This window comes from Antechinus flavipes, chromosome 4 (assembly GCF_016432865.1).
Source record: "Antechinus flavipes isolate AdamAnt ecotype Samford, QLD, Australia chromosome 4, AdamAnt_v2, whole genome shotgun sequence".
In the NCBI taxonomy this organism is placed as follows: Eukaryota; Metazoa; Chordata; class Mammalia; order Dasyuromorphia; family Dasyuridae; genus Antechinus; species Antechinus flavipes.
Window position 1 is genome coordinate 1,645,926 of NC_067401.1, and position 24,344 is coordinate 1,670,269.

A 24,344-nucleotide genomic window follows, 5' to 3' on the forward strand; every position below is an offset into this window, starting at 1 on the left:
TTGTAATCCCCACTCAGTTCCCACAATCCTCTCTCTGAGTATAGATGGCTCTCTTTGTCACAAGACCATTGGGACTGGCCTGAATCATCTCACAGTTGAAAAGAGCCCCGCTCATCAGAATTGATCATTGTATAATCTTATGTGCAGTTCTTCTAAACATATTTTTACATTTATCCTGCTGCACAGAAAAATCAGATCAAAAAGGAAAAAATAAGAAAAGGGAAAAAAGCAAGCAAATGACAAAGGTGAAAATACTGTGTTGTGATCCATATTCGGTTCCCATAATCCTCTTTATGGATTCAGGTGGCTCTCTCCATCACAAGACTATTGGAATTAGTTTGAATCACCAGAGAATATTTTTTTAAAGTTTTATCTTGGAGGCAGTAGAAGGCCACTGGGGTTTGAGTAGGAAAATCACATGGTCAGGTGTGCGCTTAAGGAAAATTCACTTTGGCAACAAGAGGGAATATGAATTGGAATGAGAAGAGATTTGAAGCAGGGAGACCAATTAGGAGGCTAGATCCTTGCCCTCAAGGAACTTCAAAACTAGAACCATCATATTATGAAAGTTTTGTCTTTGCAGCCAGAGAAGTTCAAACCACATGCTAGAAGATGCTCAAGGAAGAAAAGCTAGTTTCCAGCCAGAATGTGGAGGAGAGGTCAAGGAAAGATTTGTGAAGGAGCTTGAATTGAAGCTGTGTCTTCAAGAAAGAGGGGGATTTCAAAAGATGGAATTTAGGGGAATCATTATATTTCAGTTGTAGGACCGAACAAAAACACAGAAAAGGACAGGGGAATTATAAGCTATGTTAAGAGGCAGAAGAGAGTGGTGACTGTGGAGGAGCAATAGCCATCACTGAGGATAAGCCTTGATAGCATTCGACTCTTATTTATCTTGAGTATGTGCTGAGATTGGTTGCCTGCTTCACAGATACTTCTTCCTTTGAGCTAGATGCCCCAGGAATAACTTGGGATTGTTGTATGGAGGAGAGAATCCATTCAGTATTTAATGCCTGTGATTCACACCTTTCTCCAAGATGAGAGAGGGAACCTCAAGAGATGATGAATTCCCTTCCTTGGAGGTCTTCAAAGCAGTTTAGAAGATCATTTGTTGTATGTTAGCATGCTGATTCCTTTCATGGGTGGGCTAGTTTAGAAGATGACTAAGGTCGCTTAATGCTCAGATTTGTTGATTCTGTAAAACTGTTTTTTTAAGATAAAAAAAGTCATTTTCAACCTCTTCCTCCATTATAACAACTGACCTATCGGCATCTTTTAGGGCAGAAAATACACAATAACATTAAAAAAAAAAACAACTGTTGTGGATCTGGTGATACTTTTAGGTGAATTTGTGTTTGTATTAGTCACAATCCCATCACATAGGTCCATCTGAAAATCAGTGGAACAAATTTATATGTGAGGTGTAATTCATTCTAGGTGAATTTAAGGACTCCTTGGAATAGCTCTGTGGCCCTTGCCCTCAGGGGAGCCTCAGTCCATATGGATTGACAACTGACTGAGAACATTCTTACTTTCACCCAGCACTGATTTAAAGTTATTTTGTGTTTCTTGGTATTGCTAAAAATATCTTCATTTGTTGGTTCTCTTGGTTACCTGCCTATTTGTGACCATGCCCTTCAGAAATCTCTACCCTGGGAAAAGGGGATTGTCTGACTCTAAATTCTGGAGAACTGAGTGAGGATCGGTTGAGCTAGACTACTAGGAGAAATTGTAATGGAGAAAAGTAAAAGAACAAGGGCGGCAGATTGATGGAAAAATCAGAATGTACACACGAGTCTTCTGGGAAAGGAAATTACTAACAGGAAGTTTTCTGTTGATCTTCTTGGCTTCCTATTAGAGCAAAAGGGAGAGGAGAGCCATGGCTAGAACAGACCCACGTAGTGAATTAATGCCCCTGTCAAGCAGGAGAATTACCAGAAAGAGAGTCTTTGTGAGGTCTCTAGAGGCCGTCTGAGAAAAAACTGATGTGGCCTTTAAGAGCAATGTGTTTGTCCCATAAACAGCATTGAGATATTCCAGACTTGACCAGTCTTCTGACTTCTACTGACCCTTCCCTTTCCTTTCCTTTAAATAGATAACCATTCATCCATTTCAGATGGAAGGGGGAAGGGGAGTCATTCATGTGTGTAAGCAATCAGCTCCATTATTTTATCCCTAATCATTTTATTATGTGCAGAGAGGGTAAGAAATAGGAAATTCCTTTGGAAAGTGAGGGGAAAGCTGACATGGTTTAGCATATCTATATATTTTCCTTAATACTGGAAAGGTTGATGTGCTGCTTCAAGTAGGAGAACTGAAAAATAACAGATCAACATTTCCACCCAAGTGGTGAAATCATTTGCAAGCCCACTGGGATAGCCCATGGAGATCCGCTTTCTGATGTGCATTGTTGGGTTCAAAATTGAAGAAGTTCAAAATAAGAAATCTTTTGAGTGACTTGAATGATGACATAGATAACATGAACATAAAATTTTCACATGAAATAAAAAGGGAAAAGCTCATAAGCCCATGGGATGACCAATTTAGGATTCAAAAGCTCTTGAAAGCCTAGAAAAATTTAATAAGATAAAATTGAACATCAAAAAATGTCTAGTTTTACATTTGATTTCCAAAATCAACTGCAAAAACAAGATGGGGGAAGAGATAGTTTATTGGAAGAAAGAGCTAGGGATTTTAGAAGACTATAATTTAAGGAACCAATATTTTGATCAATCAATCAACCCACATTCATTAATTATCTGCTGTACTATGCCAGGTGCTGTACTGGAAGCTGGGTATGCAAATGCAAAGAATAAAAACATCCCTACACTCAAGGAATTCATTCTAAGAGACAAGGAGGCTGGTGCCATCCTGGGCAACGTTAGGAGAAACCTTAGCAACCAGGAACAGAGGGGGATTGTCCCATTGCACATAGCCCTGATCCTACATGGGAAGCCTTGTTCAGTTCTGTCACATTTTAGAGAGAGAATTGCCAAGTCAGAGAGTATCTAGAGGAGGTCAGCCAGGGGGGTGAAAGGGCTTGAGATCGTGCTATCACAGGGCTGCTTGAAGATATGAGCCTGGAGAAGATAAGACTGGTTTGGTGGGAAGACTTTGAATATTGGAAGATCTCCCATGTATATAGTGTATATTATACATCTATAATAATGTATATTAGCTTTGCTCTGCTTGACTCCAGGGAATATCTAGGAACAAGGGGTAGGAGTCACCAGGAGGCAAATCAGAATTCAAAGGGAGGAAAAGCTTCCCAAAAGTAGAGCTATCCCATTGTGGAAGGAGCTGCTTTCAGAGGTAGAAGCTTCACCTTCCTTAAGGGCCATCAAAGTCTTCGTGGGATGTGTTGGTAAGCAATTGTTTATCGAGATAGGAGGTTGAACAAGCAAAATACCCAGGATCCTCCAGTATTCCAAGATCTGGAAGTCCAGGGAGTCTTTTTTTACTCTCCGGTGGGAGTTTGTTCTGAAAGTCAAGGAGGGGAGCAGAACATGAGATTTTGAAGGTGTTTAATTGGCCCTCTGGGACTATAAATGAATCACAGTCAGGGCTAGAGAGGCTTTGCACAATTGAGAATTCTCACACTAGTGTTGATGGTGTAAACCTGAGAACTTTCAGACCTGTTAATGTGCTCTAAAAAGCACGGTGCCTTGTGGGCCTACTGGTTGGAGCTTAACTCCTTGATAACTAGGGTTCCCTGTGCTGACACATGTCCAGGACCCAGAGGAAAGAGCACTAAGAGAACTGGGTGAGGATTAAAGGAGAAGCTCCATCAGGGCACTCCCTTGTCGGAGAACTGGATGGACACCATAGAGGTTCCCTAGAAGTCATCCTCTGGAGCTGGCCACTGGTAACTCCCTACTGCAAAGCTTGGATGGCTTAGGTCCCTTTCTAGCTCTGCTGTCTTCTCCCGCTGAGTCTCCCAAGGACAAACTAGTCCGTCCCCCGCTTGAATGTGACACATTCACATCTTTCCGAGAGCCTTCTGAACTCCATGCTTTTAGTTAGGTAGTCACTGAGGATCTGGAAGGAGCTTCAGTGACCAGCCTTCAGCCTGAAGACTTCTGTAAGCCAATCAGGACCTGTAGTCTCGAAAGTAGAGGACCTGAGTTCAAATGCTGCTCTGCTACCTGTGGGACTTTAGGCAAATTCTTTTACTTGGATGGACCTCTGTTTCTTCAACTTTGAATTGAGGGAGATGAACTCTGTGACTTCTGAGATCCGGTGCAGATGTAGATCCACTAGCCAGATGTACATCTACTAGCCAGATGTAGATCCAGGATTCAGATGTAGATCCATGACCCCCTGGGGAGACCATTAGGAGGCCCAATCCTGATCTGTGTTCCTAATGGGGAATCTGCCTTGTCAGTAAGTTTGTTGATATAAAGCCAGAGTTGGGTTCTGAAGTTCCTAAGTGTGGCTCCTGGTTCGTCTCTTCGGTAGATGTGATCTCTTTTCATTCTTACTGGTAATCCTGGGAAATAGCTAATCTCACCTCCATTTCATAGATCAGCAGAGGCTGAGACCGGTGATGTGAGTTGCCCGTGGTCAAAAAAGGCAGAGCTGGGACAAAAATCTTTCTTTCTTTTCTTGTCCCTGGCTCAGTGCCCGTCCCTTCACTGCCTCTCTGGGCTTGGAGGGGTTGTTACCACATCCCTCTGGTTATACATTTCAATTCTCATGAAAAACACTTTATCCCCAGAGTTCCGCCGGAGAGGGCTCCATCTTTAGGGCCACCGATCTGCCCAGACCTCAGCACTCTTGCTGTGTTGGAGAAACTGAGGGTAATGCCGTACCAGTGTCATCAGCAGGAAAAGCAGGAGGAGCTGGCAGACTTACCAGACCCCAATGAGCCTGAGGTCTCAGGGAAAGATGGTTTAAGCAAGAGTAGAGAGGCTGGCACTGAAACTCAGAGCTCACAAAGTGAGAGTTAGGGTCATGATAAAGCTGTCTGCTTGAAAAGGATCAGGAAGGTGATGGATCTTAGAGAACTTTAGAGGTAGAAGCTTCACCTGCCTTGGGGACCATCAAGGTCTTAGTGGGATGAGTTGGTAAGCAATTTCTTGTGGAGCTAGGGGGTTGAACAAGCAAGCTACCCAGGATCCTCCAGTATTCCAAGAGCTGGAAGTCCTGGGAGTCTTTTTTTACTCTGTGGTGGGAGTTTGTTCTGAAAGTCAAGGAGGGGAGCAGGACATGAGATTTTGAAGGTGTCTAATTGGCCCTCTGGGACTATAAATGAATCATAGTCAGGACTAGAGAAGGAGCGTCTCCTTGCACAACTGAGAATTCTGTAGCTGAACGGGAGGGACATCTATCTCTTGGCTACTGGACCAGCGCTCCTTCCACTAAATGCATCTCAAAAATAGATAGATAGAGAGAGAGAGAGAGAGAGAGAGAGAGAGAGAGAGAGAGAGAGAGAGAGAGAGAGAGAGATGGAGATGATAGATAGACAGATGGATGGTTGAAGAGAGAGATGATGATGAAGAAGAAGAAGAAGAAGAAGAAGAAGAAGAAGAAGAAGAAGAAGAAGAAGAAGAAGAAGAAGAAGAAGAAGAAGAAGAAGAAGAAGAAGAAGAAGAAGAAGAAGAAGAAGAAGAAGAAGAAGAAGAAGAAGAAGAAGAAGAAGAAGAAGAAAGGGCTCTTATGGCAGACATAAGAGTCCTTTATTCTTCATCATCCCTCACCTCTACCCTGGCCTTTCCTCTGCTCTCCTGAGACACTGTGGATGAGAAAACCAAAGGAAGACATTAGCTGTAATAGAGCAAACCCACTTCCAGGAAGTGAGAGGCACGAGGGGGAGCCTCGGAAGCTGGCAGAGTCGGCCAGTGTATCAGTTACACACAATCTGAAAGAGTCAGGAAGCCGTGGATTTGAATGAAGGTGGCAGGCAGCTATTATGCCACAGGCATGTGCGAGCCCCTTTAAAGGCAGGAGACCTTGGAAGAGTCCCAGGGGGACACCAGCTCTAGGGGTCTGGCCATAAGGAAGGCGACGGCCCAGTGAGAAGAAGGCTGGCTTTGAAGCTGCATGCTCAGCCATACTTACTGCTGGGTGGTCCTGGGCAAGTCTCTGTCTCTCTGAACACCAATGTCCTCATCTGTGAAGTGAGAGGCTTGGTCTAGAAGACCTCTGGGATCTGGGAGGTTCTCATGTGAGATGGACTTGACTCACCTCACGGATGAGGAAGTTGGGTTCCGATCCATCCTTTTGCCAAGGATGGTTTCTTGGTCCGGGTCCGCTGCCTCTGGTGTCAGGTGGGTCTTTTACACTGCTTTGTCCATCAGTCATTAACCCTTTAGCATGAACTGGCCCGGTAGAGGGTCCCAGAGTCTTAGTCTTTGTCCTTCCTGAGCAGCCCAGTGCCTGGTGTGCACAGTCAGGCCATAGAAATGCCAGTCAGGTTGAGTGGAATCAATTGATTCGCTTTGATAGGAATCAGTTGGGTGCTAAGATAGGGAGACTAATCAAATCAGCATCGATGGCAATCGTTGCACCTGGTAATCAGCCACAGAACATGAAATATAAAACAATAGTAAAAGAATGACTTTTTTCTCCAAACTCCTTCAGCAAAGGCAGCAGGAAGGAGCAGGACTTCAGTAGCTTCTGTGACCCCCTGGTGAAAATGTCAACGACCGCATGTTTGGCCAGACACACTGGGAGTCTCCATGAGTCTTGGGATCTGGGCTGCAGCACCCACACCCTCTCCGCTAGGGGCCTTTTGGTTCAGGACTCAGGCACAGCGCTGGGCTCCGTGTCCTGGGAGCTCCTGGCCCCTGAGAGCTGGAAATCTCTCTTCAGATTAAGGGAGGGTCTTGGGAAATTGCTTCAAACCAAACAAGTTGCCTTGCGGCCCCCTGGTTCCAAGCCTTCCCTCAGCTGGGCTGGTCCTTGGTTGGGAGCCACCCTGCTCACTGAGGGGCCCCTCAAAGAGTCCCTTAGTACAGAGCTGACTGGAGCCCGGCCTCCAAGAGCTTGGCTCCCTTGCCCCGGGCACTGAGGAATTCCCCCAGGGCTGAGGGGCTCATTTATGTGCTCAGGGGAAGGGTTTTTGACATGCTTTCTTTACAGTTTGATGAGGGTTGCTGTCCCTTTCTAGAACGCCTGATCTAGAACCCAGCCCCAGGCAATGTGGCTTAAGAACACTGGGTCTAGAATTGCAAGCCAGATTTGAATCCCATTTCTGATGTTTTCTATTACCTAAATAGACTGACCCAGACTCACTTAAGGAACCTTCTTGGTGCTCAGTTTCCTCATCTGTAAAACGGGTGAGTTGTTCTCTTCCAGATCAATATCTGGCTTCCTATGACGGACAGGGGAGGGGTATGGGAGAGAGAATGGCCTGAGCGGCATAGTGTTTGGGGGAGGTGAGTCCCCTGGGGAGTCACACTGGGACTGGGAGACCAGTGTGTATGGGTAGAGCTCCATCTGCTTTATCATCTGCACAAGGTGGGCCAGGTGACAGGAGAGGGCCTTGGACAGAGAAGTGATGGGAACAAGTGAGGTTATCCCTTCCAGGAGAAGCGTCAGGACCAGTAGGACCGAGGGCAGCTGGCATTTGTCCAGCATCCACCCATGCCCTGCGGTTGGGAGACTGAGACCAAGACTGGAAATACGTGGACAGGCTCCAGTTTGGTGTGGGCGGCACAGTACCAGCCCCGCTGGGGGGAGGTCTGGGGAAAGTCTCCAAGGGGGTTCAGTGTACGAGGCCTTTCCGGGATGTCCCCTTCCCCAGGGCCCATGTCGCGGTGTATGGTGCTCTATTGCCCTCTAGTGTTCCAGGCCTGGTTAATAGCAGCCTAGGATTTCTTTTTGGAAATGTGGAGCACGCATCTCTCAGGGATGGCTACATGAAGCAAAGCCCCCACGCAGACGGGCTTTCTCTGCAGAGCCATGACCCTGGGGGCTGGGACCCTGAGAGCTCGGACCCGTGCCTGGGGCCTGGAGACATTCTGGTCTCCCATTCTTTCCCCACCATCAGAAGTGAGGAATTGCAGCATCCCACTTCCCCACACCCAAAGAAAACCCCAGAAGCATGCACCGTACCTTATTCCGGCCCAGAATTCCTTCTGACATTCACAACAGGTCGTCAGTCTCCCGGCCTCCATGTGTGGAGAGGAGCCCACTAATAATCGCCATGGCTGACGTTTAACATCACCTGCCCGATGGGCCAAACGCTGTGCTGAACCCCACCTGGGAATCAAGGAACCCACGATTCTCATTCACAAATAGTCTGGCCTCAGTAGCCTCTGAGGCTCCTGCAATTCCGAGATTCTGGGAGACTTTGCTGAGATCGCAATAAAAATGTCTCCCAGTCCCCTTTATCCAGCCCTTCCTGCGGGAAAGGTCACATCATTGTCCCCCCAGTAGGTGCTAAATGACGATGTGCAGTCTTGTGGAAGCTCCAACTTTTCAGAGCGTTCTCTCCTCGCCTCCAGGGCCCACATCCTTGGCAATGGGGCTCAGGTCAGAGGGAGGCTGTTTGCAAAAGGATTCCTTACCAAGGAGGGAGGGCGGGCCACAGACGAGGGGTTAAGCCCCAGCGCCATTCAGGCTTCCAGGTTGTCCTTGCAGAATTCAGAAGATGATCTCACTGACTCCCTCCCTTAAGGGCCCTTCCCTCCTCAGTCTATCCCTGACAGAGCCCTGATCTTATGTAATTTAATTAAGCTGATTTCTTTTGTAAAAGTCCAATTAAGAGAAAAAGGAGGAGCAGCTAGATGGTGCAGTGGATAATAGTGGCCCTGAAGTCAGGAGGACCCTGTGCTCAAATGCAGCCTCAGGTCCATAGCACTTCTTAGCTACATGAGCCTGGGGAAGTCTTTTAACCCCAATTGCCTCATCAAAAAAAACAAAAAATACTCAACAAATAAAAACAATTTTAAAAAAAGAAAAAGGAACGACCGATTGTATCACTGCTTCCATCTAGAAAACAAATTTGATGGACATGAACACTTTAATAAATTTGCAGTTTCACATTTTCTTTTCCCATCTAAATGATCCCTGTTCTCTTAATCTATTCTGCCTCTTTAGTCTTTTTCTATTTTCATCAAAATCCTTTGCACCTTTTTCATTATATTAAGGATGATGGCCAAACTTGGGCCCAATATTCCATGAATCTACAGACATTTGCTGCCAATGGCTCCTTGAGACATCAACCCCAGAGTGAGCTGTTTGGCCACAAGCGAAGGACATTCTGGGTAAACTGACTTGGGAATGATCTATCAACATTGGGCATCCAGCTCTTTTTTCCCAAGATGACATGATGGTGGTCATGGAAGAAAAATCATTGTGTCCATGAGCTTCCATTCCTTCCCTGCAGCTCCTGGTGTTAGAAAGATGCCAGAGAAAAGTGAGCAAATCTGCCTCGGTTCACACTGTCAGCATGTCTCAGTGACAAGCCCAGAATCAGTTCTTCCTAGTTCGGAGGCTGGCTTTGTGACATGCTATCTCCCTAGAACACCATCAAAACTTCTCTCAGCTATGGTCAAGCGGCAAATTCTTAACCAGATAAGGAAGAGAGATACTATACAAAGTTTCTATTACACAACACTGAAGAGCTCATTTATAGGAATAAAATTAATATAACTTAAGATGGAAACGACCTTTATATTAAATGGTCTGATAATCTAGTTTTATATTTCTTTTTAAAATATGAGTATTGATGCCTTTTGTCTTTGCATAGACTAAAATTGCCCTTTCTTTCCTCCCCCATGTAACAGAGGATTTTTATAAAAAGACAAAAGAATAAGAGAAAAATTGGCAAAATCAATCTGTACAAAATATATTCATGCATATTCACCATTTCTTTCTTCCATATATATGTGTGTGTGTATATCTACTTATCTATATCTATATACACACATATCCCCAGAAGCTAAGTCACCAGAGAATATAAACAACCAATTCTCCAAAGAATTGCACAGTATTTGCAATAATCTGAAAAAAAAAAGCTTCCAAATAACTAAGAATAAGAGAATTGTCAACTCTAAAGTTTCACCTCCCACCCAATAAATTGACAAAGATGCAATGTCAGTGTTGGAGGAAAGGACTTCTGGAAAGCCAGGCACACTAATGCATCCAGGAAACCAATTTGCAATTATGCAAATAAAGTGGCTAAAATATCCTTGTTCTCTAATCCAGAGATCCCCCAAAGAGGTCAGTGACAAAAATAAAAGGCTTCATATCCACCAAATTTTGATAATAGATGCTTTCAAATGGATGCTATTGCTCTGTCTTTAATTTTTTTAGGGTATGGGCCTAGAAATGGCATCACTGAGTCAAAGGGTGTGCACACTTAAATCACTTTGAGGGGATAGTTCCAAATTTCTTTCCAAGTTGGCTAGAGAAAAATCACCTTTTTAAAATGGGGATAAAGAGAGGGAAGCAGGAGCATTAATTGGAAAAATAATTAGGAATAGAAGAGAGCCTGAATTTGTTTTTATCTCATTTTTTTTATCATGAAGATGCTCAGTATGTGCAAAGGCAATTTTCACAAAATTTGAAAAACTACAAAATCAGGAATGTAGGTCAATGGTTGTGAATGTTTTCCTCAGTCATATTTAAAAAGTGAAGTAAAGGAGGCGTTCTGGGAAGAACACTGAATTTGGATCCTTGAAGATTTTTTAGGTGGTGACGTTCTTAGCTCGAACTTCTTTCTTTTGAATTTGCCCATTTTGACTCCATCTTCCTAAATGTCATCACCATTTCTCTCCCATTGTCACCAAAGTGGTAAAATCCAAATTTGACGTTCACTCTTGAGAGATCTCTATTTAAAGTGGTAGTTAGCCCATGAAATATCTGTTTGTCATCCTTCTGGGCTCCTCTACAAAGCCCCTTTCAATGAGCCAGTCTCTGTGGCTTGCATGCCAAACTCTCTGCAGGCTCACTCTCTCCTTGTCACTGCTTTATGAGTCATTTTGCTCGTTGTCTTACCTCATCCTCTTACATCAGCCTTTGCACTTGACCTTGGGCTCTCGGCCAACGTTGCCCTTGGTTCCTATTTACGTTAGATACAAGCTGAGAGACAGCATTTGCTGCAAGATGCAGGTCAGGGGGGCTTTTCCATCTCCTCAGTGTTGTTACTTTTCATGTAAATTAAACTTCACTAGGGAGAAATGATCCTCAGAGTCAACGTCTTTTCCTTTATATTCTGTGAAATAAATTTGATCATCAAAGAAAAGGAGTGATTTTTAAAATTTTATATTTGTATCCTTTTATGGTTACAAACTCACATTCTGGAAGCTGCTCCTTAAAACATTAACCCACTATCCCTATAAGGCAGACCCTTTGAGTAGGCTGAAGCCAGTGTTGAAAGGATCAACACTTGGTGGAAAGTTGGAGACAAATCAGTGGTGACCACTCCCTTCTGAATTCCTTTAAAATAGCAGCACAGCCAGCTTCCCATAAGCCATCTTCCATCCAGCTATCAGTGATACTTGACCTATTATTAGACGACAATAGATAGATGTCTGTTAGGCAAAATAGTTACATGATAATTGTGATTTTCTAATGGTAATTTTTTTTCTATTTTTCTGCAGTCTCTAACATTATGTTTATGGACTAGGAACATTGCTTATGTTCCTTTCAAAGAAGTTGGTCCTATTTATTCAACAAATATGGTTTGTCCAACCTCTTTCTCAATGAATTCCATTCTTTATTCCTTTGTAACATTGATAGAAATTTGTCGACTATGGAGATAAGAAGAAACAATTATTCATTCTTATTTGGCTCCTATACTTTTGTTTCTACCAAAAAGAATGGCCCACCATAGGGAACAAATAGAATTAAGAGTGATGATCAGGGACCCAAGATGAGTTAGAAATGATGAAAACAACAAACTGACTTCAAATAGCCCACATCACCCGGCCCTTGCATTCCAGAGAGAATGAGAACTCTGGCAGATGGGACTGCAGGCTATAGTCAGAAACATTGTAAAGAACTTAGGACTGGAGTGACGCAACATTATTCCCATGTTTGAACCAATGGCATTGTTCTAACAAGACAGTAGGGGGCAAGTGTAAGCCCCCTCCCTCATGACAGTCCTCAGATGTTTACAAGCAACCATCTCCTTATTAAGACCTTTCTTTACATAAAGTCCTGGAATTGAATATGCTATTCTATCTATGATCTGCCTAGCATGGATTGCTACCTTCATACTCCTGCACTCTTCATCTTTCTGTCTGAGATTATTTCCCATTCACTCTGAATAGATATCATATGCACACAATCAGTTACATACCATCACCCCTAAATAAGCTCCTTGAGGGCAGGGACCATGTTTTTGTCTCTTTTTGTATCCCCAGTGCTCATCACAGTCCTGATAATAATAATAGACATTTAATACATGACAGACTGACTGGTTCTGAATGCAACCTGAGTTTCCTGAACAAGAGAGACTTTTGCCCTGACAGAGTTGGGACTTGGGGGCTTCATAAATCCCTTTCAACTCAGAGACTCTGAAATTCTAATTCTATGATTCCACACACCCTGGTTTGAAGCCAGAGAAGCTGAGTATGAGCCTTGGTTCTGCCCCTTCTCCACTAGGTGACCACAGTATAAGTTATTCTACTTAATTCAAGCCATGATTGTCTCATCTGGAAACTGGTAGACAAGGCTGGAACTGTCCATAGTTGTTCAGACAGTCAAAGGAGCTTCAGTACTTAAACCCATTGTTAAGAACTAAAAACAAACTATGATAGACTTAGCTCCTCTCAGCAATACAGTGATCCAAGATAATTCTAATAGACTTGGGTTAGAAAATGCCATCTACATCAAGAAAGAGAACTAAAGAGACTGAATGTGGATTGAAGCATGCTATTTTCACCTTTTTTATTTGGTTTCACCTTTTCCTCATGGTTTTTCTCTTTTGGTCTGATTTTTTTCTTTCATAACATGACAAATATGGAAATAGTTTTAAAATGATTATACCTATATAATCTATACCAGACTGCTTACTGTCTTGGGTAGGGGAGAAATAAGGAAGGAGAAAAAAATTGGAACCCAAAATCTTACAAAAATGAATGTTGAAAACTGTCTTTACACATAATTGGAAAAATAAAATACTATGGAAATTTAAAAAAAAAAACTTAAAATGGGCTAGATGGTACAATGGATAGAGTATTATCCCTGGAGTCAGGAGAACCTGAGTTCAAATATGACCTCAGACACATAAACACTTCCTAGCTGTGTGACCCCAGGCAAGTCATTTAATCCCAGTTGCCTGAGTTCTTCATGATCTGCAGTCCATAAGTAGATCCAGCACCGTGTCTTTGGCCATCGTGTCCTTTCTACTTCAGTCGGTGGACTCCATGCACCCCCTGCCTCCACCACCCTGAGAAGGTAAATATTAGCTTGCTAGCCAAAGGACTCCTTATGGTTTCATTAACCATGATTCATGAGTTTTTTCCATCCTTTCAGGCAAATGCAGGCATGTGAGGAGAGTTATACAGAGGATAGTGATTACTTCTGGATGAATGAAGCAATTTGTGACTTTTTCCTTTCAGGTTCCATATAGGTAATCAGCCTTTGGAAAATTCTTGTGCATTTCACTTCCATAGACTTCTCTTGATTTATTATTCCAGAGAAGCTCTGATTTGGAGCTTTGACTGCTATGTCCTGCAGCAACGGGCAATTCAGAAGGAGATTCCCCATTGGGGTAGTCATGGCTGGAGGAAGGAAAACTGAAAAGGGCCAAGATGCTCCAAAAATGGAAGAGTAGAAGACTGAGTCTTACCACATAATCCATCAGCTGGTTGTGACGATCAAGGTCCTTGAAAAACAATATTTTCTGCTTCCCATTAAAATAATTGACTTGGTTTTGCCCAGAGATACAGAGTAAACTTTGGAAATTCCAACAGTTTCCATTAATTATTGTTCTTGGCATTCTTGCTGTAAAATTCAAAGGATTGCTGAGCTAGACAGTTGATTAACTTGTGGGAAACTTTAAATATTTTTATTTAAGATATTCATGTTTTATTTATGTCATCATTTCCTCTCTTTAGTCTCTTCTCTGTTTATATGAAAAAGCAAAGCAAAAACAAAAACAAATAAGTCAAGTCTAAACAGAATAAAACTAGTCTCTTTCTTTCCTACAAAAACAGTTTCTTGAAGAATTAGGTGCTACTTGGAAGAAGAAGGGGGAGAGCGGGAGGCAGCTTTGCCTGTGGGATGAGCTCCAACAATACTCAAAGTTAATTATGATCAAAGAAGGAACTCCCAGTGACATCTTGTTCCAGACACTCCCTTAATGATTTTGATCATATTTGTGCATTTACAAGTCAAACCCAATTTTCTCTGAAGATCCCCAGCACTCTGAGACCAACCAGATATCTGCCGGTAAACCTAAGCCCATTTTGACTCATAGCTTGGTCTGGATTAGCATCCCTCCCCATGTCTGCTTTCTCTCTTTAGAGAACAGAATGTTTCCTTCCTACTGGGGAAGCAGAGCAGTGATTTGGTTTCAAAGCCCAAACGTGGTGGATGAGACCAGCTGAGAACAGAATCCAGCTTTTGCTTGGCTCCGATGAAGAAAAGCCCTGCTGCACCAATGAGCACCAGAGGCCTTAGGGCCACAAATATAGTTGGCTTTATATTGACAAAAGGTTTTTCATGCATCCCAATTCTTAGAGAAATCTCCACTGGCTGAGATGTGAGGTCATTCCTGCTTCACCAGGAGCAATTCTGAGGTTTAAGGAGAAATTGTGCCCACCTGTTAACTGGGCCCCATTTATGGTGCTTTTCACAGGGCTCAGCTTTGCTTCTGTCTCACCTCCTAGAAAAATTCCCTTCTTGAGTCTCACCAGGTGTCAGCATCCTTCCCTTCCTCAAATTACCTTGGACTTTCAATGTCTAGGAAAATGTATTTGGAACTTAAATTCTTCCCCCTCTGCCTCGCAGGGACCGTTCCAGCCTCATTTTACCCTGTTCAGTTCCTCATTCTCTGTGGTTTGATCTATGTGGATTTCTTGTTTGTCTTTATGTGTGCTGCTCCATCTCTAATCTCTGGGCCTTTGAAGTAATTGTTACTATTGCCTGGCATGCACTCCTGGCTCACATCTGCCTCAAAAACACTCCCTTCTCTCAGATCCCATTCCAAGCCCCACCTCCTAGGTGATAGGTTTGCTGACTCCTCTAACATACATGACTCCTGGTACCCCTCTCTTCTAACTAGCTCCTATTATTTTTCATACATATTCTATACATTAATGTGTATACAAATCACATTCCCTATTCAAATGTAAGATTCTTGAGGGAAGAAACTGTTTTCTCTTTGTCTTTTGTATACCTCGATGACGGCTGGACTCGTATTATCAAGGAAAGAAAACTGGTCTGACGTTAGGGACTGAGTACATAAAAGGTTGCAATTCATCCATAGTTACAAACTACAGTGGTGAGAAAAATACATGAGCTCATTGAGAAGAGCAATTTCTGTGATTCGAATGGGCTTCATGTTGGACTCACTGCAGGGAAGCCACTGGCCCTGGGAGCCAGCCATTGGAAACATTCTTCTGGTCTTGTCATTGGCCTCAGGGCCTGTAACCAGGAAGGGCTAGGACTGTCATTTTGTTATCTTTTCCCAAGGACTAGGATAGAGGAAGATCAAAACTTAGGGGTGATCAGTGATGTTGAAATGAAGTTTTATTCCAAAATGGAATTATTTATGCCCAGAAAAGGAAAATAGAGGACTACTCCCTGCTTTATTACCATAGTTGGTGCTTAGAAATGCTCACCATTGTAATGTAAAATCCATAAACAAGTCTTTAGTAAGTACTTTTTGGTGCCATGCACTGTGATGAGCCCTGGGGATAATACAAAGAATAAATTATTTTAATCAATCAACAAACATTCATTAAGTACTGACTATATGCCAGCAAGTGTGACAAGTGCTGAGGATACAAAAAGAGGCTTCTCTCTTCGAGATGCTCACAATCTAATGGAGAAGGCAACATTCAAACAAGTATATTCAACGCCAGATCTATACAGAATTAAGAAGAGGCACTAACAGAGGGAAATCAGCAGAATTAGGAGGGGTTGAGGGAAGCTTTCTGCAGGAGTTGGGGTTTTATTGGAACTCAAAGGAAGCCAGGGAGGTTAGTTTTTGGAGTGGATGAGGGAAAACATTCCAGGCATGAGGGGGAGGCAGAGAAAATGTCAGAGGCCAAGGTCATTGGCTCAAATACTGCTTACGTTCCAATAAGGGAGATAAGAAGAAGACATAAAAAATGTATGCAGGACAAATGTAGCATGAATAAATACAGTTGTTGTTCACATTCATATCCGACTCTTCATGACCTCATTTGTGATTTTCTAGGCAGAAATACTGTAATAGTTTGCCATTTTACAAATGAGTAAACTGAGGCAAGCAGGGTGAAATGACTTGTCCAGGTTCACACAGTCAGTAACTCAGGAAGATGAATCTTCCTGACTCCAAGCCCTTACTGTAACCAGTTCACCACTAAACTGTCCTGAAAAAATAAAATTATGTACAAAGTCTTTTAAAACAACATAGTTTGAGAGAAAGAACACCACAGTATTGGGATAGCAGTGGACAGGGGATCAGGTGGTGCCTGAGCTGTGTCCTGCAAAGAAGGGAGGGTAATTGTGAGGCAGAGGTAAGGAGAGAATACATACCAGGCATGGGAAGCAATCCCTGCAAGGGCATGAGGACAGAAGAGGTAATGCCATGGACAGAAGAGGCAGCCCCATGGATAGAAGAGGTAGCGCCATGGTCAGAAGAGGCAGCCCCATGGACAGAAGAGAGAGCACCATGGACAGAGGGGGTAGCCCCATGGACAGAAGAGGTAGCATCATGGACAGAGGGGGTAGCCCCATGGACAGAAGAGGTAGCACCATGGACAGAGACGGTAGCACCATGGACAGAAGATTTAGTACCACGGACAGAGAGACCAATTTGGATTAAAGAGTGGGGGAGAAATGTCCCATGGGGGGAGGAAGTGAAGGCATTGCAAAGCAAGCAGAGGAATTTCCATTTGATTCTGAAGGCAATATTGGAGTTGATTGAGGAGGGGAGTCATCTGGTCGGAGCTCTACTTGGAGAAAGTCACAGAGGCAGCGGTGTGGAGGATGAGTTGAAAGGAGAGAGTTGAGGCAGAGAGAGCAGTTAGGAGGCTATCATGAGTGGTGCTGAAGCCCGAAATAAAGGGGTTCTACCCAATTCTTCCTAAATTCAAAAAATGCAGCAAAGGAAAGATATGGTAGCTGAGTAGTCACATGGGATGGCCGTACATGAGGAGCTAGAGATGGCAACAAGATTATGATCTTGGAGAACAAAAGACTGGAGAGTTGGAGGATGGGATTCTACCAAGATGGGGAAGATTAAGAAAGGAATGAAGTTTTCCAGAAAGATGAGTCCTGTTTTTTGGCATATTGAGCGCCTGATGTTTCCAGGACAGCCCATTTGAAATTCCTAGTGGGGAGCTGAGGCTCCAGAGAGAGAAGGAAGATAGATATGTACATATTTGACTTCTCCACATAGAGATAAATTCCATTTTATGGATTTGATTATGAGGAAACCATAATCCTGATTTATTGGATTAATTGAAGGACAATCTGGGAAGGGTAGAGTTATTTTGGCTTGGTTGGTTTTGATGATTTTTCCTCTTCATCATTTAAAGGGGGAAAAAAACTTTTGGTAGAGGAAATGAAATGGGGGCAGAGGAGGAGGGATATCAATAAAGACCTAATTATTTTTTCCAAGAGATCAACGTTAACTTTGGAAAGGGCAGAGGCTAGATCAAAATTCAGATTGTAAAGGATAGGAACCTAGCAGCAAGCACAATTCCTAGCAAAATAGGCAAATAATAGAGGTGTTTGGGTTCAATTGCCAGCTCATGTCCACAAAGCTATTGAAAGGAAACCACTGGGACTCCAGTAATTAAAAGATTCCACTTCAACATGAATCTGGATAACACAGATCTCAACACTGATAGGCACTTACTGAAGTGGAGAGAAAACTACTGAATGCATAGATGGGGATATCCTCCTCTCTCTCCCTCTAAAGCTCCCTTTGAAGTCTGTGGCTGTTTGACATAAACCAAGGGAGAGGAAAGGACCTCAAAAGGGGATTCCTCATTTCAGGTGCCATGGTCTGTGTAATGGAAAGAACAGAACCTGACTCTAGAGACAGAGAGTGAAGCTCAGATCTACGTGGGACTGATGATTGCTCCCTATGTGAGAAGGACACATTGATTGCATTCTCCCGGCCAGTGTCCTTTTTTGTGAAACGAAGGGGTTGGATATGGTGTCCTTGATGGTAGCTCCTAGCTCTTAGCCCTGTGCTATCCTGGTGGGTCCTTCATGGCTATAAATTTTTACTTAGCCCATACCTGAGAAAGGGAATGCTTAACTTGACATGCCTTACCACTGGTGAAAAGTGATTATTCCTCAGTGACCTGAGGCAAAAGATACTCTGTGTCCATCATATTCTATACCTTCACTTTTCATCTTTTTCTTTCAGTTTTCCTGCTTCAGCTCATGAAATTTGGCCCTATCATTCGGATGTCTAGATAAGTCTTTCCAGAAGTTTGATCGGGACAAAAAACGATGCCATTTCAGGTAGAATGGATTACCTTCTTGTTTTAGATTTTATGTGTTTCTCTGTCATTTCTATTATTTTTTTCTGGGTCTATCTGAGTGCCACCAAGTTTTTTTCTGCTTGTTTTTTCCATTATCTTATCTATTGCATATCTTATGTTTAAATATAAACTTGACAAACATCAAAAAAAATGATGAAAAAACAAAAGTCATTTCCAATAGCTAAGAGGTCAAAGGTTATGAGTAACTAATCCTCAAAGGAAGCTTTGAAAACTACTAACAATCACATACAACATTGGTCTAGGGCACTAATAATCAGAAGATACAAGTCTAAGAATATCTGAAGCTACTTCTCCCATCCTACACCCAGCTAACTAGACAAGCTGACTAAAGATGGGAAACAATCAGCAATGGAGGAAAGGAGGGATACCCACAGCTACAGTTAATGATGAATTGGTTTGTCCAGTCTGGAAAGCAATTTGGAGTTATGAAAATAAAGTTGCCAAACCATCTATACTCTGTGACTCTAGTTAGGAACCCAAGAAAATCAGCAACAAAAAGAATGACCCCATATCCTCCAAAACTTTTTACATCAACACTTTTTTTAAAAAAGCAGAATATAATGGAGGCAAAGATTTCTATTAGTTGTGGGACATAACTGTGACAGAATATTATTGTGTTCTAAGAAATCTTCAAGAACATGTTGCATTTAGTTTTTTTCTATTGGTCTTATATTCATTTGGAGCTTATGGTGATATATGATTAGGGGGTATTACCCTAACTTTAATTTCTATCAATTTGCTATCCAGTTTTCCCATCAGTTATTGTTAAATAGGGTGTCCTTTCTCCACTGACCAGTTTTTTTCTTGATTCTCCATGACTACTTCCTTGTGGATGCAGCTAGAAGTACAGTGGAGGAAACATCGGGATGTTTCCAGAGATCCAGAAAGTATGGGTTCAATTCATGCTTCCGATTCTGAGTAGCTATGTGATGACGGACAAGTCACTTAGCCTCTGTCTGCCACAATTTTCTCAACTGTAAAATGAAGATGATGACAGCAGTTACCTCACAGGGTCATTGTGAAGATTAACTGATATAGTATCCGTAAAGGTGCTTGACAAAGTTCCTGGCACATAGCCCTCCATAAATGTTTGTTCCCCTTGTGGTACCACGAAACATTTGGAAAAATTGCTCCACAAATGATCCAGTGATCTTACTATAAACTCCTCATTGTAATTTGGACCTTCCTTTTCCAAGGTTCTGGGTGATTTCTTCCCCTCTGACCAGTCACCAAAATAAAATGATATTTGGGATGTTCCCTTCTTTGAACCTCAGTTTCCTCATCTGTAAACAGATCAGGGTAAATGACATGGCCACTGAGGGCTATTCCCATTTTGGATCCATGAGTCCCACCAGCTACAAAATTGGCTCTGTCAGATTTGTCATCTATGGACAAGCAATGGCTGCTGTCCCACTGAGAGAAATGTGCACTGTCTACCTGGCATAAATAACTACAGCAGTTGAGTCAAAGTTCAGGAGTTCCCCAGAAGAACCGTGCAATAGTGAAAGAACACAGAGTTCTCAGTGTTGGAAGGTGCAGGGCACTGGAGATATACTTCTTTGGAGATATGACCTGCCCATCTGAACTGTGATGGGGGATTCTAACTGGCTCAGTTCAAGACTAACCAGCTGCTATTTCTAGCCAAGCTTCTTCCAGCCCGGTTCTTGCATCTTTTGCATTTCTGAACTGGGAGTACCCAGCTACATTCCCCAATCCCAGCTTCAGGGAGCAGTAATGTCATTAGGAAGGGGTATCCTATGGGCCAGACTCCTGTGGGCCAAGCTGCTGACCTCTAATCTTTTTGCCAATGACTTGGCTTTCTGTTTCTCCCTGAAATATCAGGGAAAGCATCTCTTTTTGGAGGATGGATTTCTCATGAGGCTCAATTATGCTGCTAGGCCATCCTGTCTACCGTAGACAAAGATGAGAGTGAACAGCTCAGAAAAAAATCCACCCCATTCAAAAGGGATTTTAAGAGAAATGTAAGTTATGGGCTGACGGCTTGCTGGGAAAGAGGAGTGCCTAATGAGCACTGCCTAAATAAGAGAAAGGGCCCCATCCACCCCAGGTGAAGAAAAATGCCATGGTGGGGTTAGGGGAAGAATGATTTTCAGCAAAATGATAAGAAATGCCCTCTGAAGGGTTCTTCACTTCAGAGCTGCAGAATGATGCTAAGGAAGAGACTTTGGTTCTGCCATCTTCTGTTGACCCTTACAAACATCCTGCTACCCTCCTACTTTTCTGGGCCTAAAATGTGAAAGGACACAAGCTTCTACCCAGCTTTTTTATCATTTACAAGAATTGCATTTTTGTTGGGGGGGGTTGGTTTGGTTGGCTTGGGGTATGTGAGTATGGTAGGCTTATGGATAGAAAAAGAATGACATTTTCATTGAGTCTTGGACCCTCAGAGTATTTTATTTCCTTAATGAAATCTCATGCCCAGACTTTTGGAGATGAGCAGAAACAAAAGAGCCTCTCTGCAGTAAGTTACCGATGTTAAAAATCTCCTTTCACATCATGTAGCAGCATCTGGAGATAGATATACATTTGAACTAAGAACTATCTGTGTCATTGTTTTCTTCATTTTAGTGAAGAAAACTTCTCTGTCATATATTTTTAATCCCATCTGAGAGTGTAGTTAGTTTGTGATGCAATAACAGGCCTGATGAGAGTCATCTGGACACAATTTGGTCTTTTCAGGCTTGCAATACTAGTGCCTCACTTTTCCCTTCTCCTCTCCCTTTCCTTCCAGCATCTCTCAGAATCTGTCTCATTCCCAAAGTTTAATTCAGGCATCTTCTCTTCTGTGAAGTATTCCCTGATTCTCTCAGCTAAAATTCTGGATTCTTTTTTCAAAATTTCTGAAGAAACCTTTTGTCTAATCCTCCCCTTGCACCATGAAGTGGTGTATCTTTTCTTATACTATTCAAGGTGTATATTGCCACTTCCCCCACTCCTTGGGATATAAAACATCAGTTCCTTGAGGGCAAGGACTCTGTCATATATATATATATATATATATATATATAAAATTATGCCCAGGGCAAGGACTCTGTCATATATATATATATATATATATAATTATGTCCAGCAAATGGTGCTTTACATGTGGTAGAGTTAATGCTTATTTATTGGATTCAGTGGATTTGGACTGGACCATATTGGATTGAAGTGCAGTAAACTGGAATGGCTTCAACCAGATTATTCTGAACTGAATTGAAATGGATTTGTCATGGACTAGACCAGATTTGACTGAATTAGACTGCCATGAACCATATTGGACTGAAGAGCAAACTGAGTCTCATTGGAAGGGAATATATCAGATTGGACAAGGTTGAAATAGATTAGAGCAGTTTGAAAAGAACTGGAGTTGGGCTAAGTTAGACTTACCTGGTCCAGAAGGGAGTACATTAGACTACTAGCCTGAATCATATTGGACCAGAATGAAAAAAAATGTAGACCATATGAACAGAATTGGATAAAATTAGACCAGACTGAAGCATAGTGGACCAGTTTAGATTGAACTTGATCAGATAGGTTTAGACTGGGTCAAGTTAGATGGGATTGGAACATACTGGATTGGCCTGGATTGAATTAGACCTGAGTAGATTAAGATGAACTAGATTATACTGTAATCGTTTGCCTGCTCTTGGCACTCATTGAACTGTGATTGATGGATTATTCTTTATTTGGGCTGCGCTATGCTAATGCTCAGGTCCCCAGAAATGGCAATGACAATGATAAAAAAAAATGCAAATTTTCCTGTAAGGACTGCTTTAATCATATCTCAGAAATTTTGGCATGTTTTTCACCATTGTCATTGTCTTTCAGATAAGTATTAACTCTCATATAATTTGTTTTTTGATTTACTCATTATTTGGTATTTTGTCTACTAGATCTGCTTCAGTTTTTATGCTCCCAAAATTGATAACTATTTTATTGAATCATGGTGTGTTAAAGATGTGTTTAGTATTTATACCTTTTTACATTTATCTGAAATTTATTTGTGCTCTAATACATGGTCAATTTTTAATAAAAGCTCAATGCAATATTTTAAATGTATTTTTATTGTTTCATCATCCACTTGAGAAGCTACCATAACTCTTTCATCTCTGAATACTCTTTTTTAAAATTCTACTCATTCCTTTTTATTTGTCTTTTTGTTACATATGTCTGCTTGTGAAAGAATAGCATTGTAGTCTTCTACTATCATTGTCATACCATCTATATCTTTTTATAACTCCATTTAGTTTTCATTTATTGATTTAGATGGCATGACATTTTGAGAATATAAGTTTAATATTTACATTGTTTTTTTTTCTTTGATGGTTGATTTAATCAAAATGCAATTTCCTTGTTTATATTATGAAGTTTTGTTTTTGTTTTTGTTTTTTCTGTAGTATGATTGTAACTCTGACTTTTTTATTTACCTGATGCACATAGTAAATTTTGTTTTACTCTTTATATATTTTTACTTTTTTTTTACTTTTTAAAATGGGTTTCTCATAAGCAACAGATTGTGAGACTTTTCATTTCATCCAACCTGTCAGTTTTTTTATTGGATTATTTCTCATGCAAAATTACAAGAGCTAGTTTTTCTCCATTCATACCTCTAAGATTTATTATGATTTTTCCCTTTCCTCTTTTAAATCACTATTCTGTCCCCATAATTGGTTTTTCTTTATCTACTTTTATGCAGTCCTATTCTCATAAGCTCACTTCCTCTCCTCAAGATCTCCTTCCTGTTTGTCAACTTTTTTCTTAGTTTTAGAATTTTACTTAACATTAATTTCTTTTCTTTCCCACAGCCTTAGTTAATAGTTCAGAATCTCTTCTCTTCTCTTCCTTTCCAGATTCCTTTGTTAGCTTTTTTTCTTGTGCCTTGATTGAAGAAGCTTGTTCCGTCATTAATTCTCTTTTCCTCTGTCTATTCTGTATAAGTATTTTATTTATGATCTACCTGCTTCTTTATTATTTCTTTCATCTCTTTCTGTTCCTCATAGAAATAAGGTTTTTGAAGTACCAAGTTTGAGTTTCCTCTTCTAACCAATTTCTGTTATGCATTTTCAAATCTTGCCCATGGTCTTTTTTTCTATTGTGTCTAATTCTTAGAATTAGAATTCATGAGGAAAGGGGTGGTTATCTATGCATTGCTCTATGATAGAACCATACTGTGCAACAAATTCTGAACTAATTCTATCTTCTGACCTCACCCAGATCACCCTCTTAACCATATGCCATACACTTTCCTCTTTAGTTTCATGACTCCCATTCTTATGGCTGCTAGTCTCTCTGAGACCTCCACTTTTCTTTCTCCTGGGCATGATGGTACCCATAGAAGCCTATCACTTTTTTTGAGGAAGTAGTTTCCTTGACTCTATTAGATGAGATAATATTATTAAAATATATAGCCTAGAATATAGTGGCTACTCTAAATGTTCATTCTTTTTCTTCCTCCTTTCAAATTAGACATATGTATATATATAACCTCACATGTCTTCCTCCATATAAAGACCCATCAATAAGACTTGTAATGGGCTGATGCTCTTGAAGCTCTCGCACTGAGGTCCCTCTTAGCACTTGAGGCTAATTAGCAATTGGCCAATACTCTATTAATATATGCTTGGAGAAAGAATGGCCCCGCCCACTCTCTGTGCAAGTTTGATGTGTTGTATAGGAGACTGGGTAGAGGATTTGGTGGGTGGAGTGAGAGAG

The 24,344-nt window shown here is 41.7% G+C and overlaps 1 protein-coding gene across 23 annotated transcripts in view; it reads left to right on the top strand.

Annotated features, from left to right (window-relative positions):
- Nucleotides 1-24,344, top strand: part of PCBP3 (poly(rC) binding protein 3) — a 308,429-nt gene that overhangs the window by 146,342 nt on the left and 137,743 nt on the right. For 21 of the 23 annotated variants that reach the window (XM_051998342.1, XM_051998341.1, XM_051998332.1 and 18 more), the window contains exon 2: nucleotides 18,491-18,588. The exons of the other annotated variants lie outside the window; for them this stretch is intronic. The gene's annotated coding sequence lies outside the window, so the exon portion shown is untranslated. The remainder of the gene's footprint in view (nucleotides 1-18,490; nucleotides 18,589-24,344) is intronic. 23 annotated transcript variants of the gene reach the window in all.